Genomic DNA, 16,846 nt, shown 5'->3' with positions numbered 1-16,846 from the left:
CCAGGAACTAACAAACATGCACTTTTAGTCCCACATTTGGTTGAGATCTGCTCACCTGTGGAACCACAATTACAAGCTCCTTCTATGCTGTTGTGATTACTTTTGAAGAGGAAGTTACACACTGTGGCTTTAAGTTTGGACACGTTATCATGTGTTTGTGTCCTTTCACAATCAGACACTGTCACAGTGCCCCCCCACCCCAGAGACCACATGTTCCCATTGGAGTTTCTATATATCCTGTTTAGAACCTAAGAAAAGTAAATAGGTTACACTCATGCTGCCGCGGCTCCTCTCGCAAAATTCCTCATTATTTTTGAACTATTCCTGGTTTTGGTTGTCAGGTTTGAATGTCAAATGTCGTATTTATTTCATTGTGAGCTGTGTGGAAAAACTGCTCTCGTGTGGTTCACTTTAGAGCCTTGGACAGTGTGACGAGTCTCATTCACATTCCGTCCAAACCTGACATCATTTGCATGAGAATAGGCCCAAACTCTGCAAATGTGACACGTCCCAGACAAGGGATCACAACTTGGCTGTCATATTAGGCCGGTAAATTCAGGTGACATGGATCCTGTGTCCTCATCTGGGCCAACCTGACAGTGGTTCATGTTCCCTGCTGTCTTTCTCTGAGGGGCTTTGTTAGGGGGGGTTGCTTTTAATCAGCGTGACGAACCCTGCCACCCCCTGCGCACGCACGCACACTCACAGCCACACAGATATGTGAGAGTGGGCATATGCTGAGGGGCAGTGGGCTGGCCGCTGTGCCATCATTAGTCCAAGCCTACACGAGAAGCTCCTGACACATGTCGACAGAGCTTCATTCGACCTACAGAAGGCGCATCCGCATTATGCAAAGGTAGCTGTGTCTTTATGTGCAGCTCTACTGTCAGAGAGGGAAGAACTGAAGGAGGAGGTGGGCCTGCAGAGAGAGAGAGAGAGAGTAGAGGAATCTTCTTTTTTTTTTTTAAAGAAATAATTGCACCCTAAGCTAAAAGGCTGAGTAATTTATAAGACTTTATTTGAAGATATTCATTTAAAAAGAATTCTCAAAAGATGTGCTGACCGCAGCTGCTGGTTGTCGTGGTTGCTCTCCTCGCTCTAAAAGCTCTGTTTATTTATGTTGCACTGAGAGGATTTGTGATTGTAAAGTGGCATTTTATCAAGGCGACCGTTTTTTTTTTGTTTTTTTTCCCCCTCACCTGTGCCCTCTGGCATTTTGATGACTCACTCTGAGCTGGAGTGTGTTCCAGATCGAGGCACAGTAGGACACGTGTCAGCAATGATCAAGTGGTGCAGTGCAGCAATGTTGGTGTCATGGACTACATGAAGCCGCCTAAAGACAGCAGTAAAATAATGCACCTTGTTGTGGGGTTTACATTCCCACTATAAATGAATCCAATAGTTCACCTGCTCTGCAACCGCAATGGCGCATATTTCAAAATGGAAAATAATCATGCATTTGTTCTTATTTGACACACTTTGCTTTGACGTGAAGAATTACCAGTGTCAGTACAGGAAGAGCTGAGCTGTTTCTTACGTGTGGTGTTGAATCAAGGTCAGTTCAGTTCCACAGCAACACAAGATGCTCACATTCTGATCCGAGCGCATGCTAATTTCTAGCACGTCATGTTTATTCTGGCCCTGCGATGGACTGGTGACCCGTCCAGGGTGAACCCCGCCTCTCGTCCTGCGCCAGCTGGGATAGGCTCCTGCCCCCGCGACCCTTAACGGATAAGCAGTAAAAAAAAAAAAAAAAAAAGGATACGCGTTTTTTTCTGCTGCTGACTAAAATGATTTTTCAGGATTCAGAGGAGACGGAGAGAATTCTTCAGGGATCCATGAAGACTTCTTCCACAGTAGATGCTCCTCAACACAGTTGTTCATCAAGTTCCTGCGAACACAAACCTGAAATCAGGGTTTTTAGAAGTCTGAGAAGGTGAGTCTCCTTGCATGACCTTTAGTGATCACAGCATGGGTCTTTTTTTGGGTGGGGGGGATTTGTCCACCCCTCACTGCCACAACTAAATAAGAAGTGCTTCTGTTTATCTATTTCTGAGAGCAGGACCTCAATGTCAGTGCACACAGCGCTCCTCTTCCTTGTTTTCAGTGCCATTTTCACGACCACTGACCTCACATCTATTTTGAGAGTGCTAATTATGCTAATTTGCTCCAGAATGCATGTTATTTGGAATATTTGGGCTTCATCATGACCAGGAAGCTTTTCCCGAGTTTTGGTGAATCTGAGCTGACACACACTCTCACACACACACACACACACACACGCGCGTACAGCCTCACCTCATGCAAAACCTACTAGAGATTTAAAAGTGACAGAAGGAACTTGTTCTTTGAGGCCCATTATCATGTTATATTTCAAAGTTCTTTCAGTGTTCAGCCGTCTTGATAAGACACAGCCGACTACTTTCTCTCTCAGTCGTCGGTGCAAAAACCTAGATTCATATTTTCCAATAATGCTAAAAGCATCGCTGACCCTGCATAGTCCAGCAGCTCATAAATACGAACAGACAAGTTGAGAAGGTCTTAGATCTCAGTTTAGGGTCTGAGGTGTCTCAGATCCACAAGCCAGCCAACTGGCTGCAAAGAGACAGAACAGCCACTTTCTGTGTTTTACCACTCTGAATATATCACCAGTTATATTTTTTAACCCTTCATTAAGTCCCTATCATTAGCTCGAGTTTGACATCTCTTTAATTCATGGTTTTCCATCAATCATGATCGGAGTACAAACGGAATGAGAGGAGGAATGACAAGAGGGCGGTTTAGGAGCGGCAGTACGGTGACAAGTATGGACTTTGTACTAAACTGTGCTAATAGGATGAGTTGGTTTGATGAGCCGAACACACCCAAACAGCTGTTCTATCAGTCTGCATCTGGCTGATCTATTCGGAGATTCAGGGCTTGAGTTTGAGATATTCGTTCGTTAACTTAAAGGATACCTCTGGCTTATTGTGTTTTGTCATTGCTCAACATGATCGCTGTGTATTCAACAATCGAGAAATGGGGGAATGAAACGAAACAAAGCAAAAAGGTTACGACTGAGCAAGAAACACAACCCATCAGGCGAGACGGATCTCCACAAAATACAGTGCTGCTCCGTGCTTTCCAGAACGACACACACACCAATGTTTTATGATCTGGCACTCTTATCGGCTGTTGTCACCACGGCAACATCCTACGTTTCGTTCCAAGAACCGTTATGAATCATTGAGGAAATATGTCTTATGATGTGAAAACAACCATGGACAATCATGGTCATGGTTTCTGAACAACAGTGCTGACTCACAGTCAGAAATGACGTTATTCAAAAGTAACCTGATATTCTCCTTTGCTCCTCGTGTCAAATCCTTTGAGTGGCCTTTTGGAGTCGTGTAATTCGGAGGTGTTCAAAGCAAAATTCAGAAGTCATGTGACAAATGTCCAAAGGGCAAAAGTAGGGATGGTTGAATAGGCTGTCCGACATTGAGGAGGGAGGCCGTACAACTACATAACGTATATTTAAGCTCTGACAGCGATACGTCCTCATCAAAACAGGCATAATAGCTTTGAACGCCCCGGACACTCCGACTGATGAAGTTCTGATTCAGCCCAACTGAGGATAAAGTAAAAAGGAGGATCTTAACTGTCTGTAAACATGTACATAGTGGAAGGATCTCTGGCCTTGAGGCAGAACCTGAGGTGGAACCTGACTGTCACAGCTCATTCCCACCACAGCGGGGGTGTGATGCATCTCTGAGCTGCCCTTCCTTCCCTTGTGTCAAACTGCAACCTCATGCTATCCTCAAACCTACTCAATCCTGAGAAGAAAGGAGAACTTTACTGTGAAGTTAATGTGTTTGTGCATTGCTCAGGGGATTCTGGTTTGAGTTCTCCTCTAGCGAAGAAGCTGCATGTTCTGTGCTTGTCATACCTGTCCAGCACACAATGCGAGGAGCAGTTCTACTTTGTTTGTCAAGCAAACTCAGCTCCCCCAAACTCCTGCTGCAACTCCCACTCTGTCACTACCTGGCTCGCTTCCGCGCTGCTGCGGGAGTATTAACGCGTGACATCTACAATGGCCTAACACCGCACGCCGAGATTGAGTTCCTCATGAAGCCCGTGTGTGTCTCTTCTTACCTTCACTCTGAGTTAAGCCAACCTCACTGCTGGGAAAGAGATGTGACAAAACCAGGGGGAAGGGAAGTGGAAAATAAGGCTGAGCCAAAGCCAAGCTGCCACTCACCGACAGGCGTTTTGACAATCATAGGCTGTCATCACTTCCTGATCAGACATGTCAGCAAGAAATACGCCAGCAAGACAGCCCTGCAGAAGGAACATCCACATGCAACCCCCCCCCCCCTTACTGCACACACATATTCAGAGTTGTGTTATTTATGTAGGGCCTACACACACACACGCATATCACGCCGAGACACGCAAACACATCAAACATGTCAGAAAGTGCTACGTAGCGACCCTAAAAATAAAACAGACGTGGTTACACAGTATACAGTGAATTGGCTGCAGTGTTGAGGGGATATCCCAAAAAAAACAACAGCCTGGAGAGGCTGTTCTACTCTGACGGCTCAGGGAAGGAACGTATTTCTGATGCAACTTGTAAAGCAGTTTCATTATTTGACTTAAAGCGTGTGCCAATCCTTCAGACGGGGCATTTAGACGATAGGAGTTTAAATTCACAGTGACATGTTATACACAGACGTGACCAATTAAAGGAAAATCTTCAAAGTGAGGCGACAGCGACTGCAGATGCGTCCGTCCACTCAACGGTTCGACGAGAACAGAAACGGTGTGAGACCAACACCTAAGGGAGGTTGACGACTGACGTGTGGTCCGACAGCTCTGTCTGCCCCTGGACTCTTAACCTTAAAACCCAAACTGTCTGAAAACAAATTGGAACTAAAACCAGCGGGGATGAAAAGTGGGAGACTTGGAGGAAATTCCACTCAGTAGGTATGATTATTGTTCTCTGTCCAAAGAAAGGAAAACAAGAAAATAAATAGGACCGAATTAACATCTGTCAAATCAACTGAGTGCACCTGCCGCTCAAAGAAGCCGAGCTGAATGAAAGGAGTCTTTATTTGAATTATTTACAGACACAAAGTGCTGACAGAGATTGTCGTGCACTTCAACTTTTTTAACAAACATCAAGTGTATTTTTTTTGGGGGGGGGGGGGGGGGGTTGGATGAGCTTTCAAACATTTTATCTAAGTGTTCTGTCTAATATTCCAACACTGATCCAGGCGTCTACTGTAACCTATTTTCACTGTTTCAAGATGATGGATTTGATGCATTTTTGTGAGTATAAAATCAGACAAGGACCTCACTAAAAAGACGGCTTAGACGATGTTAAACAGATATCAATACTGACTCCTGATACCGCCGTACACGACTAACAATGAGAGGACAAAGGAACCAAGGCGAACCCAGCGTGACTTGCATGACATATTTGAAATTTGAGAAACATTTTTGCGTCAGATTTGAATCACCTGGCGGATACGCAATTGTGTTTTTGCTCTTGTGAACGTTGTAAAGTAAGGCATTTTCCCTGACATGCGACACGCTTGCCTTATCGCTGCTCTTTTAGACAACGCTGCTGCTGCGACACGATCGTAAATATTGTTCACTTTTATACATGTCTTTAAGATGTGTCATAGCTCCTGATCCGTGGATCACGCTACTTTACCACCACGTCTGCCTCAGCATGTATTATGGAGGCCAAATCATCTTCACAGCTACAATTCTTTTCCACAGTAACGTACAGATTTGTCTTTTTCCACACGACGTATGGATTTGTTTTCAACAAGTTTGCTAGGAATGAGTGCAGTGGTAAGTTGAAAGGCTAATAAAAGCAATTGTGACCCAAACCAGAGTGTAAAATGCCTCTCAGATCAAGAGAACCAGGTTGTGAAGTCCTCTTCAAGATTGATATCGTGTCGCTGGAGTATTTACTGCTTGGAGACAGGCAGGCCATCAGGGAACTGAGGGCATCTACATTGCCTGGTTCAGTTCTGTGCAATCATCTGCATTGTCTTCTAGGATAATGAAGAAGGGATGGTCTGGTGGTAGACGAGGACACAAAGGAAGCCACGAAGACAACAAACAAGACAACACCCAAGAATGAGTCAAGGCAGCTTTAAATCTTCCTGACCTAAAGCTTTTGTCTGCTTCATGGGCTTGTTTTTGTTCTTTACACGAAAAACCAAACAAACAAACAAACAGCTCCTACAACCTTGCTGAGTGACAGTTAGCCTTCATGTCTCTCCTCAGCTCTTTCCCTCCCACTCAGGCATCGCACCACCATTATGTTATTTCTCTGCTTTTTGATGATCCCGTGTTAAGTGCCGCGGACGTGTTTGTGGCGTCTCTCTCTGGGTGTCAAGGTGTTTGCAGATATTAAGTGATTGTTACATGCGGACTAATTAAAAAGGTGAATTTCAAAAGCAGCAAATGAATATGCAAATGGTGTGTGTTTGCGCTTCGTTTTCTGAAGTGGTGATAACAATGTGGCTCTAAGCTCTTCTCTTAACTGTAATTTCCCTGATCCACCATGACAAACAAACAGAAACGATAATCCTATTATATTTTTAATGGCACAGTTTTGTTTTCTCAAGGCAGTTGGTGAGATGTTTTGTGTGTGTGTGCGTGCGTGTGCGTGCGTGCGCGGAGTCTTCACCCTCAGTGACAGAACTTGAAATCAATTTTCAGCCACTGCAGCGCAGTTTTCAGCTATTTCCTGCCTCTTTTTGTCTTCATTGTTATGACGTGTGCATGTCCTTGTACCGGTCAACAAAACAGAGCAGCGTATTCCTCTCCAGGGCAGAATTTACATTAAGTAGCTTAGCATCACTCCGGGTTATAATATACTGCCATTTTTCATTGCCGTGGGAAAGATACGTCCATTTGTTGTGGAAGGTTTTCCAAACCTTGACGCTTGGTGTATTTTGTTGTCTTTCTCATTTGAATTAATGTCTCTACGGTGAGACGCGGCGGAGTTTTATCCACATGATGCACTCCGCTTTAGTAACCCCAAACATAACAGGAATGTGTTCTGTACTTATGGCTGACAAGAAAGTCAAAGGAAGCATAATTCAAATCTTTCCCACCATCATAGATTCAAAGCTTCAGCAGGGAATCTTTGATATAATGTACATTTTTGACCTGGCACAGAACGCAAATGATAAACCACCTAACAAATTAGTCTAAAATTGGACCAAAATTTAAAGCTTGTCTTTGTTTTGTGTCAGGCATGCACGTATCAACTCAGCAAGCTTACTTCAGTAGTTTCAGATAAAATACATCTCTTTTGTTGTTGTTGGTTTGGGGTTTTTTTTCTATTTATAGCGTCGAATGCGTGACACGCTGCTTCATTTTATATTGAATGCATTGTGACTGGGTTGCTTCAGACACCAAAAACAGAGCCTGAGTTGAGGTGGGTCGGTTGCCTTGGTCCTGACATGAAAATGCAGTCTGATCCAGAATCTGATGGACGTTGTTGCCTGGCTGAACCCTGTGGGGACACGCCCACCTCAGAACACACATGGGAGATTGTTTGATAAGCGTTGCAATTTAATAGCTTGTTCCACCAACCGCAGGTGATGTTTGCTCAGATTACGTAATACAGTCGACAACTACGTGGCAAGCAAGTATGCGGAACTTCAGCTGACATCGTGTCGTCAAACCTTTGAGCCTCGGGTTGTTTACTGTTCACCATTTGGCACCACTCATCATTAAAGGTCCAGTGCATAGGGTTTCTCTCAGGGGCGTTGCTGATGATGATGACATGTTAAACTGCTTCAAAGGCCGGCAGACTTTCATACAAGTGGCCAATGGTGTTTGGGTTCAGCAACACTGGTCACTGCCCAACTGGAGCTCATCCTCCTTGTCTGTGCTAACGGCCTCTGCAGCTCCCAGCATCCTGCTGTGCTACGACTGGTTTCGAGAAAAGCATGCGTTTTCCCTCCTTCAGCTATAAAATTCTTGGAGTTGAAATTTGTGTGTTGTAATAGAGACGCTAAGTGGGAGGAGCTATTTTCAGCTCCAGTTTAAAAAAATCTACATTTAAGAAAAAAAAAAAATTCCTGCAAACAATATTATAAGAGATGACGGCGTATTACATGCACCCACACCTTCAGCTGCCTACTTTGAAATGAGGACTTTGGACGTTTTATCATGCCACGATCGGTTATTGATTCATCAAAACATCGCATTTCTTTATTCTTATGTTGAAAGCGTCATTAAAGCAGTCAGGGAAGTTTGTATCCTGTAACTGCGACGTCCTTTTGTCGAGTCCCATTTTAAACTTTTTTTTTTTTTTTTTTTTCCTGTCCATCCTCTCCAGCCAATTCTTGTGCACGTCTCCTCCTGAGTGTGGACGTGCTGTCAATACAAATGTAACACAGCCAGAGTTTCTTTGTCAAATAGGAGGATGTTGTTGTAATTGCAAACTGATATGAGCGTTAAAATGAAAGGAGAAACAGACACAGCAGCTCCTCTGACAAATCAGCCGGATTATGATGATGCTTTATTTTATTGATGTCCACTGGAACTTTTTTTTTTTTTTTTTTTTTGCAGAGAGGTCAAGAGTTTTGGACAGGTGATGGACAGCACCCTGCAGCTGATTCAGTGCCTCACCGAGAGACAAAAGTTGAAGCGAGATCAAACACCGCCGACGTGACAGCTACTTCAGGAGGAAGAGAGACGAGCACTTTCTGAACCAACTTCTTAAAGGTATTAAGCTCTAAAAGTGCTAAAAACTACAATTTGAGCTCAAAGTGTCACCACAGTAAGCAGGATACCTTCACGGAGCAACTTTGGCATGGCTGCCTATTTCTTGATAACAACCGATGGCACCTTCATTTCCCAACTAATACCTGAACTAAATACCTTATTCCCCCTGAACTCTTTAGCGTTATGTATTCTCTGCCTTGTTCCGTAATCACTGAATAATGGACTCAAAAATGCCCAATAAAAAAACCCCACTGTGTACTTATAGTTTCATTTGGAAATATGTTACCTTCTCCTCCAGCCGTGAAGAAAAGTCTACATGTAATTATTGTGGAAGTGTTTGTTTGAATCTTAGTCGACAGAGGTATTTAAGAGTCTGAGCCAAATCCTCATGCAGTCTCCCTTGAACCCGACAGAAGACACCAAGACCCCTTTAATCTTGGGGGTAATGCACTGACAAGCTCTTCTGACGCACCTTTCATTTGAAATGTTTTAATGTCTCTTCACATTCTGCCCCTGTCGTCTCCCTCTCCTTTGCGTCTTCAGTCGCTTCACCCCTCTCTCCGGAGGTAGGCGTTGTCAAAGGCATTAAAAAAAAAAAAAAAGCAAAGCTTGAACCAACTTCTAAGGAACATCAGTCCAACTTTAATCAGAATTTTACTGCGGCTTTCTGGAGAAGTTCATTTATTAAAGTGATGGCATTTGTAACGTCCTGTTCTCACGTTCCCAAGGGAGGACGAGCCCAGTCACTCTCTCATCCATTAGAAGCTGGGATTTACAGTATTGTGTGTCTTAGATCAGGGCGTCGCACCATTAGCACCCAGCTAGTCAGGCAATGGGGCGGAGGGTCAGGAAACTGGAGGTTTGGTGATATACAACCTCATTTCTAGTCGAAGGGCTTTGATGCACGGCAGCCAAGAGATTTATCACAAACGCCAGTTTCACCACCCAAGAGGGCTTATCACGGAAGGTTGAGATGATGCCGCGGAATTTATACTTTTTATGAAACGAAGACACTGTTATTAATTTATGAAGAGGTATAATTTGCCTGTTAAGAATTTACAAGCGATAAAGGTTTTCGTGGTCGACGGCAACAACCATCCTTAATCTCCCGCCATTTGTTAATTGGAGTTAATTCAGACGTCAGACTTTTCTAAGAGGATTGAAACGCTTCACATACGGCAGTTTTGAGGCCGCTTCACATATGGGAGTTTTAAACTAGACAGACTCTCAGGTCTGCTCAGTTGACGCTGTGAGGGGTTTATGAGGTGACATGTCCGGTGTCCCACTGGGGCCCACCCAGGGGTCCACAACTTACCATATGGAGGAATGTGGACGTTGAATGTAAAAGGAGATGTTTGGTTGCCGCTTCCATCAAAACTGCATCATATTCTTATACTCCATTGCGCTGTATTTACAGTAGCGACACACCTCCCTCCACCCTTTACCCTTTCAACACCCTTGTGTTACATTAAAAAAAAAAAAAAAAAAGTTCAGTACTGACACCTTGACTTTGACGCGGTTCCTCAACAATCCTTTTCGATGCAGGTTTAACAAAACAAAAGTTGCATCGCAAATCTTTGGTTTTCCGCTCCTCGACATTTTCACACGCTCAAACAAGTTTTGTAACATGAACATGTGAATATAATATGTTGGAACTCATATCAAATCCACTAACCGGCAACTAACTTTGTCTGATTCAACGCTTTAGTTTTGTTTCAGCATGTTGGTATTTCTCCACTCAACACAGCTTCACAACCGATCAAATTTGTCACAACCTGTCTCCTGTGGTATAGAAATTTGTTATTGATTGACGAGGAATCTTTCAACGCCCACTGAAGCAGTTTGGTTTGAGTCGTGCGACTATCAGTTCATCACCTCCCTTCAAATACTGCAACCAGTAGAACCTTTGATCCTGGAACACAGAGATGGGGCAGAACTCTGACTGCTCCTGGTGCTGCTGGGTTTTCAGGTTGCTAGCATTAGCACACCTAGCATTTGAAGCCTCACTCGCCCTCCTCGCCTCCTTTGCAACATGGCTCCTCTTCTGGTCACCTCTCGTTCCTTCCATCTACATCCTGATCAACGATTGCTGCCTCAGAATAGAAACCCAGTGGAGTCTTAACTTCAAGGCTGCTCACGCGGTCTGGTGAAATAAAAGCTGCTCTTTCAGGTCAGTAGAAACACACTGGTCTTGTCCCAAAGCTCATTTCCACAAAGAGCCCTCAAGTAGGAAAGACTTCCAAGAGCGTAGTCACACACGCTGGTGGCAGTGCTGTCCTCCCCCTAAACCACACGCCTGAATCTCAGACATCTTCCTGCCTGAGCGATAGATTTTCCGACCGACCAACTGCCTTGGCTTTCCTATGTGTGACTTAATTGTGATGAGCTGAGGATTTATCTAAAAGTTGAGCAGTTATAATTCAGCTGTCTGAGGAGCATACGTTCTTTCTTTAATGAGATTTTTTTTCTCTTTTTTTTTTTTTTTTTTGTATTGGTGAGATTTATTAGAAGATGTCTGCCGGCCGAGACATGAAGAAATACATCCGCTAATAAACCACCATTTTGTTTTTAAACGTACATCTTGTTTGTTTAATGTTCCTTATTGAATTTGGGGAACTGTTAATACCGGTTTGAAATACTAGCCACAGAAATCAACTGTTTTTTTTTTTGTTGTTTTTGCAACTATTTGTTTATGAATCTTTTGTTTTTTTCCAACTGTTCTGTTTAACTGTAATCTCTGCATGATGTCATCAGTGCAGTGAGATTTGAAGTATTACTTGTGGAGCATAACGGCGTTCAAGGATGATGGACGCTCTTGTTAATTGATAAGAAAGCAGATGCTACTCAGAGCCATTCGAGTTAACGCAGATACCGATCTCCAGTCCTGCACGCGTCTTTAATCGTGAACGGTGCCGTGTTGATCTAATTCACACCAATTTAAGCTTAAAGTCTGAGAATTCGGCCTCCTTTCGAGAACATCTAAACGTTGAGCTCCTAAAAGTGGACAAAATAACTCATCTGAAGGGGGATTTTATCGCATTTCCTGTCCTGAGAAATAAAACACATTTTATACCTTTAAGAAAAATAATGATGCAAATACTCTTAAATGACTGTTACAGGCCACAACCTCCCGCCCTCCTCTGTAAATATGTAAACACACACACACACACACACAAATGCACAAATCCTCAATTCACATCATTAATATATTTCACTTCAAAGTCTTGGCAATTTTCTGATGACATTCACACTCCTCCAGGGTCAAACAACATCTCACTACCTCCGTATCAATTATTAAATATTTTAAGCAGCATCCTGCCTCCACCTCCGTCAGCCCCTCGAGACCGATGCCGTTATCATTTTAGTCAGAGTCAGTTTCCATCTGCATTTGTCATCCCCGCACACATTTACGAGTTATCAATCGTTGTGTCGGGATGCAAAATAACTGATGTTCTTTGGGGCGGGATTGGATGGGACTATCTGGGGCTTTCAATCAATGCATATTCTCTCTCTCTCCTATGCCACTACTCCCTCATAAATCTCAAAGCATTGTGGGGTTGTAGTGTGTGTGTGTGTGTGTGTGTGTCTGCTGTGGGTGCAAATGGGGTGGGGGGTCTGGGTGACAGAAGCAGTAGTTATATTATCAAACATTACACCTTAGGGCAAACACGGTATCAAGGGCTTTCAGACCGCGTTAGCTCACTGCTGTGGCAAAGGAGGAGGCACGGCAACAGCATGCAGGACAAGAAGGGATTACTTTCTGTCGTCCATAAATCAAGTCTCCAGCTAAACTAATCTTTCTGGCTGTATGGCAGAGTAAATACTCAAGGTATAGGGATGTAATGTGAGCTTGATGCATCTGGTTATGGCTGCCTGGTTGCACACAAGAAAGTGAGAAGCACTTTGCTAGCAGTTACAGGTTTGTTAATGTCCTCACCTTCAGCATTGATATATCCTTCTCTAGCTTGTCTCACATGATGGGGTGGGGGGGGGGGGGTAGGTTACAGCTGTGATGGTGTGTGTGTGTTGTTTTCTCTCACTTACATGTTCTGTATTTTACCAGCGCACGAGACACATCTGGCTTGACCCGTCATGAATATGCTGTCGTAAAAAACCAACAACACATATCTTTTATTTCTCTAAGCCAATCATAATTGTAATGGGCGGAGCCAAGTGTTCCCTTGCAAAGTAACGTTGTGGGTAAACTGTGTTCTATTCTAGAAACTTCTTTATTCATATTGGTTGTGTATCTTTACAGCTGTTCAGGGAATTAACCCAACATATCTGCATTACTTTGTGATGCGTCGTGTCATGGTGAGGGTTTATGTTGCTGTTGGCTCAGGGTTTGTTGTTGTTTATTTGTGTAGTAGTATGGTAGTATAGTACAGTGAGGAGGCCTCGCCCACTGGTTCAAGTTAGTGACTTCCAAGATTGAGACGTCAAACTATCGCATGAGAAACCAACTTAACAAGTTTTGAGCTCTACATTTGTGTCTGAAACGCTCGTGGTTCTGACCGATCAGCATCTTTCGAGAAGATATGGGCGGGGTTTGGGGTGTGATGACGGCGAGAGTCCAGCGGCTGTTGGTGCTGCTATAGTATTAGCTCCGTTAGAACTACAAGGTATTTAAAGGAGCAAAGAACGCCATTGAAAGCTTTTCTTATGATTCTGATTGGTTGACGGTTGCTGAGACAGACGGTCGTCTCACCAATGCCCGACGCAAATCCTCGTGTCCTGTGAACCGTTTCAGCTCCACCTTTTTTTCTTTTTTCTTTTTTTTACTGTTGCAGATCTGGAACATTTTAGCCCCTCAGCTTTTTACTTCTGGTCTGTTTCATGATAACCTGGAAAATAGCACTTTTAAAAGCCTCCTCAGCGGTGTGACAGATGGTTATACAGTAATACTGGGAAATAATGAGGGCATTACCATTTGAGGATACAGTACATGAGGCTCCTTAATGTTTGAGCGGTAGGAGGGGCAACATAATCAGCAGCCAAGCCAAGTCTTCACAAAAGCAATTTGAGTTCAAATAAGACCTCGGGGAGACAAAGAACGCCCTGGTGACGTGCTGCCTGCTCCCAGTAAATCACCTCTTCCATTGCGTGTGGCCTCACCTGATAAGTTGGTAGGTTTTTGCCACTCAGGTTGAAGACACCGCTGGAGCCCTCAGGACCTAAATGACTATTTGGAATTGCAGCCCTGACGATTGTTCATCTTTTTCTTTTTTTTCCTTTCTTTTACACTCCCTGTGGAAAACAATAATGGACCCAGAATAAGCATCAATGATTACAAAGTTCTATGGAGGCGTGTTTTTTGTTGGGGTTTTTTTTCCCCCGTTGCTCTGAATAGTTTTTCTTTGTTTCTTTTGAATCGTGCTACATGAACAGAACACATTCACACTTTTGGTCACTTTTGTAATTGCACATTTTGTAGATTTCACAGTGAACCGTTGCGTCCGGTGTGTTCAGTCTCATCGGTTACACTGCTCTTTCTTTCTTGATTCGCTCTCCTTTACTTTACTTTCCAACTCTCAGCTGTGTGTGCTGCCTTGAGCCTTTTTATAAAGCTTGACCGGCAATGATTTATCGTTATAAGAACACAATGACGCTTCATGACTCTGACTTTTTGAAGAACCTTCCTGAGAATTTATGTTTAAGAATAAAATGCGTGGGTGTGTAAAGCCCAGTGATTTCAGTTTATGTATAAATGGACAAGCCAGTCAGAACTTTGCTGATGTCCGTGTTTTGGTTGGTATTGGAAGAAAATCTCAGCACCCACGTTTCTGTTGACCTCGTGCGATCGTTCAGTTCCTCTGCTTTGGGCACTGATGTGACAGTAGTCCATTTTAAAACTCACATTTGAACCACACGGGGAAATGGAGGGATAGTAGCTCGTCCGGTCAGGTGTCGCGTAGTCAAACCTGACCAGCATCTGCTGACCTTCCTTGTGAAGGCTGACATCCTTTGACTTCCTTTTCATTCCCACCGAGAGAGTTGCTTGCTTGTACATCCACTTCTACATGTCTGAACATCACCATCCCCGGATACAGCTGGCCAGTTGCAATATTGCATTATTCATAAAACATAAACACATAAAATGGATTCCACTGGTCCACTCTCCAGCAAAGTCAGAAGATTAATGAGTCACTCTTTGGGTTATAATTCAAAGTTCATCCTCACATACATCATATTTTGAAGCACATAGATTATAAGAGAGAGAACATTTATCATATGACAGGGCAAACACAAGCTCTCCTGCACACATTGCGTGCACGCACACACACGTGCACACACACACACACACACACACACACACACTGGCTGCTTGTCCCACGCTATACACACACATACACACACATACACACAATTGGTTTTACCAGCAGGCCCCACCAGAGTGGACTGCCTCCCTCTCATCCAGTTATTCTAATTTTATTCAGACACATCTCCCGTGAAGCATTAAAGTGCCGTTTGCACAAACAGATGAGAGATAATAGTCTAAGAAACTGGTCATTCCTATACTTTGCTGCCCTGCGAGAGCAAGAAAGATGATAATCATTCATCACTATCGTCAAACCATGAGACATACACATGCTTCCACCATCCAACATGCAACATCCCACATAGGACACAACTAGTGGCAACAGATCCGAATGCTCTCATTCAGTTCTAACTGAAGTTGTTGTTGTCATTGTGTGTACAGGAGACATGTCTGAACACATTTCATCGTTTAACTTCTGTGTGCCTTCACTTGAATTTGCATGTTTGCCGGCAGCAACTCACATATGAGTTGTTGATGCGTTGCTGCTAACACACAGGGAGAAAGTATTACTTGAAACGAAGGAAATATCCAACTTTTGTTTTAGGTTTTATTTGATATTTGAATTATTTATATTGAAGAGAGTTTGACCCTCTCTTTTTGAAGAACGCTCTGAGAGCAAATTAAAAACCTCCCCCCAATAAACCATTCCAGAATTTTGAATGCAACCTTTTTTCTTTTCTTTTTTTTTCTTTTTTCTTTTTTTTTTTTTAGAACAAAACATTTGTAGTTGGGCACCAGGCTGCTGACTGGCGCGTTTACCATGCAGATGCAAGCGTGGTATCATCCTGCTATTTCTTAGTGAGAAACCAAATAAGCAGCTCTCTCAAAAAAGTCCAAGATGGTTCCACTCAATATGTTTGAAAGTGTGAAATATAGCAGCAGTGATGGAAAAATCATTTTGTAAATGAAACTCAAAAGTAGCAGCGCTGACGGAAATTTGTCAAAAACCCTGATTTATACTTTACATTTACGAACTAAATAAACATGCATGAAATTGATGGGTGGAAAAAAAGGGCCTGGCAGCTTCATCAAAAATAATTCATACCATAATACAAGTCCGCTACATTGGATTAACCGCTGGTCACAAATGAAACACAGACTTCATCAACTTTCTAGCAATTTGTACTGACAGCTGATAACCTCTCAAACATCCCCGCAAACATTAACCCTGCCTCTCAAAATGATAGACTGTATTATGTTCTAATCTTCCCTCAAATACTTGATAAGAAAGGCTCATTTGAGTGTTGATGGAGTTGAGAATACAGCTGAAGCTCAAGAGTAGATACAGATATCGCATCATAATCACAAAGAGCCCTGACTGCACACATTTAGAAACAAATTGGCCTCTTCGCAAGTCCAATCACAGTTTTAGCGAGTCGATGCCGGCAGATTGAATTCTCTCTAAATTGGCATGGCAATGTCACAGATGCCACTTCAAATGAGGTTTGAACATATATTCATTCTGAAGCTCATTGGCTTATGTTAATCCTTTCCATTTGCCTCTTGTCAGAAGCAAGTGTCATTTAATGTTGCCGTCGTCGTCTTTCAGCCTTTCACAAACTCACACAAGACCAGTCAGTCTTTCAATCAGGCCGCGAGGTTTCACGTCAGCTTAAACTTTTCTTGCCGTTGATTCGATTGTAAATGATGCCGGAACTATATCCAATTTAGCAAAAATAATAATAATAATAATAATAACGTTTTGGTTTTGTTGCTTAAAAAGTTGCTAGAATGTGGATGTTGCTGACAAATCCTGAAGAGCCAAGTCCCCTGGAGCCAGTT

General features: G+C 43.2%; 1 protein-coding gene across 3 annotated transcripts in view; it reads left to right on the top strand.

Moving 5' to 3' along the window:
* The window catches only part of LOC147240597 (relaxin-3 receptor 1-like), a 58,733-nt gene that overhangs the window by 1,865 nt on the left and 40,022 nt on the right, over positions 1-16,846 (top strand). For all 3 annotated transcript variants that reach the window (XM_086192971.1, XM_086192970.1, XM_086192972.1), the window contains exons 3-4: positions 1,803-1,936; positions 8,590-8,745. The gene's annotated coding sequence lies outside the window, so the exon portion shown is untranslated. The remainder of the gene's footprint in view (positions 1-1,802; positions 1,937-8,589; positions 8,746-16,846) is intronic.

The sequence above is a fragment of the Aulostomus chinensis genome, chromosome 22, assembly GCF_037954235.1.
Source record: "Aulostomus chinensis isolate RoL2024-O1b breed Wild chromosome 22, RoL_Achi_v1.0, whole genome shotgun sequence".
NCBI lineage: Eukaryota > Metazoa > Chordata > Actinopteri > Syngnathiformes > Aulostomidae > Aulostomus > Aulostomus chinensis.
The sequence above is the reverse complement of the archived record's forward strand: the minus strand, read 5'-3'. Positions and strand labels throughout refer to the sequence as shown.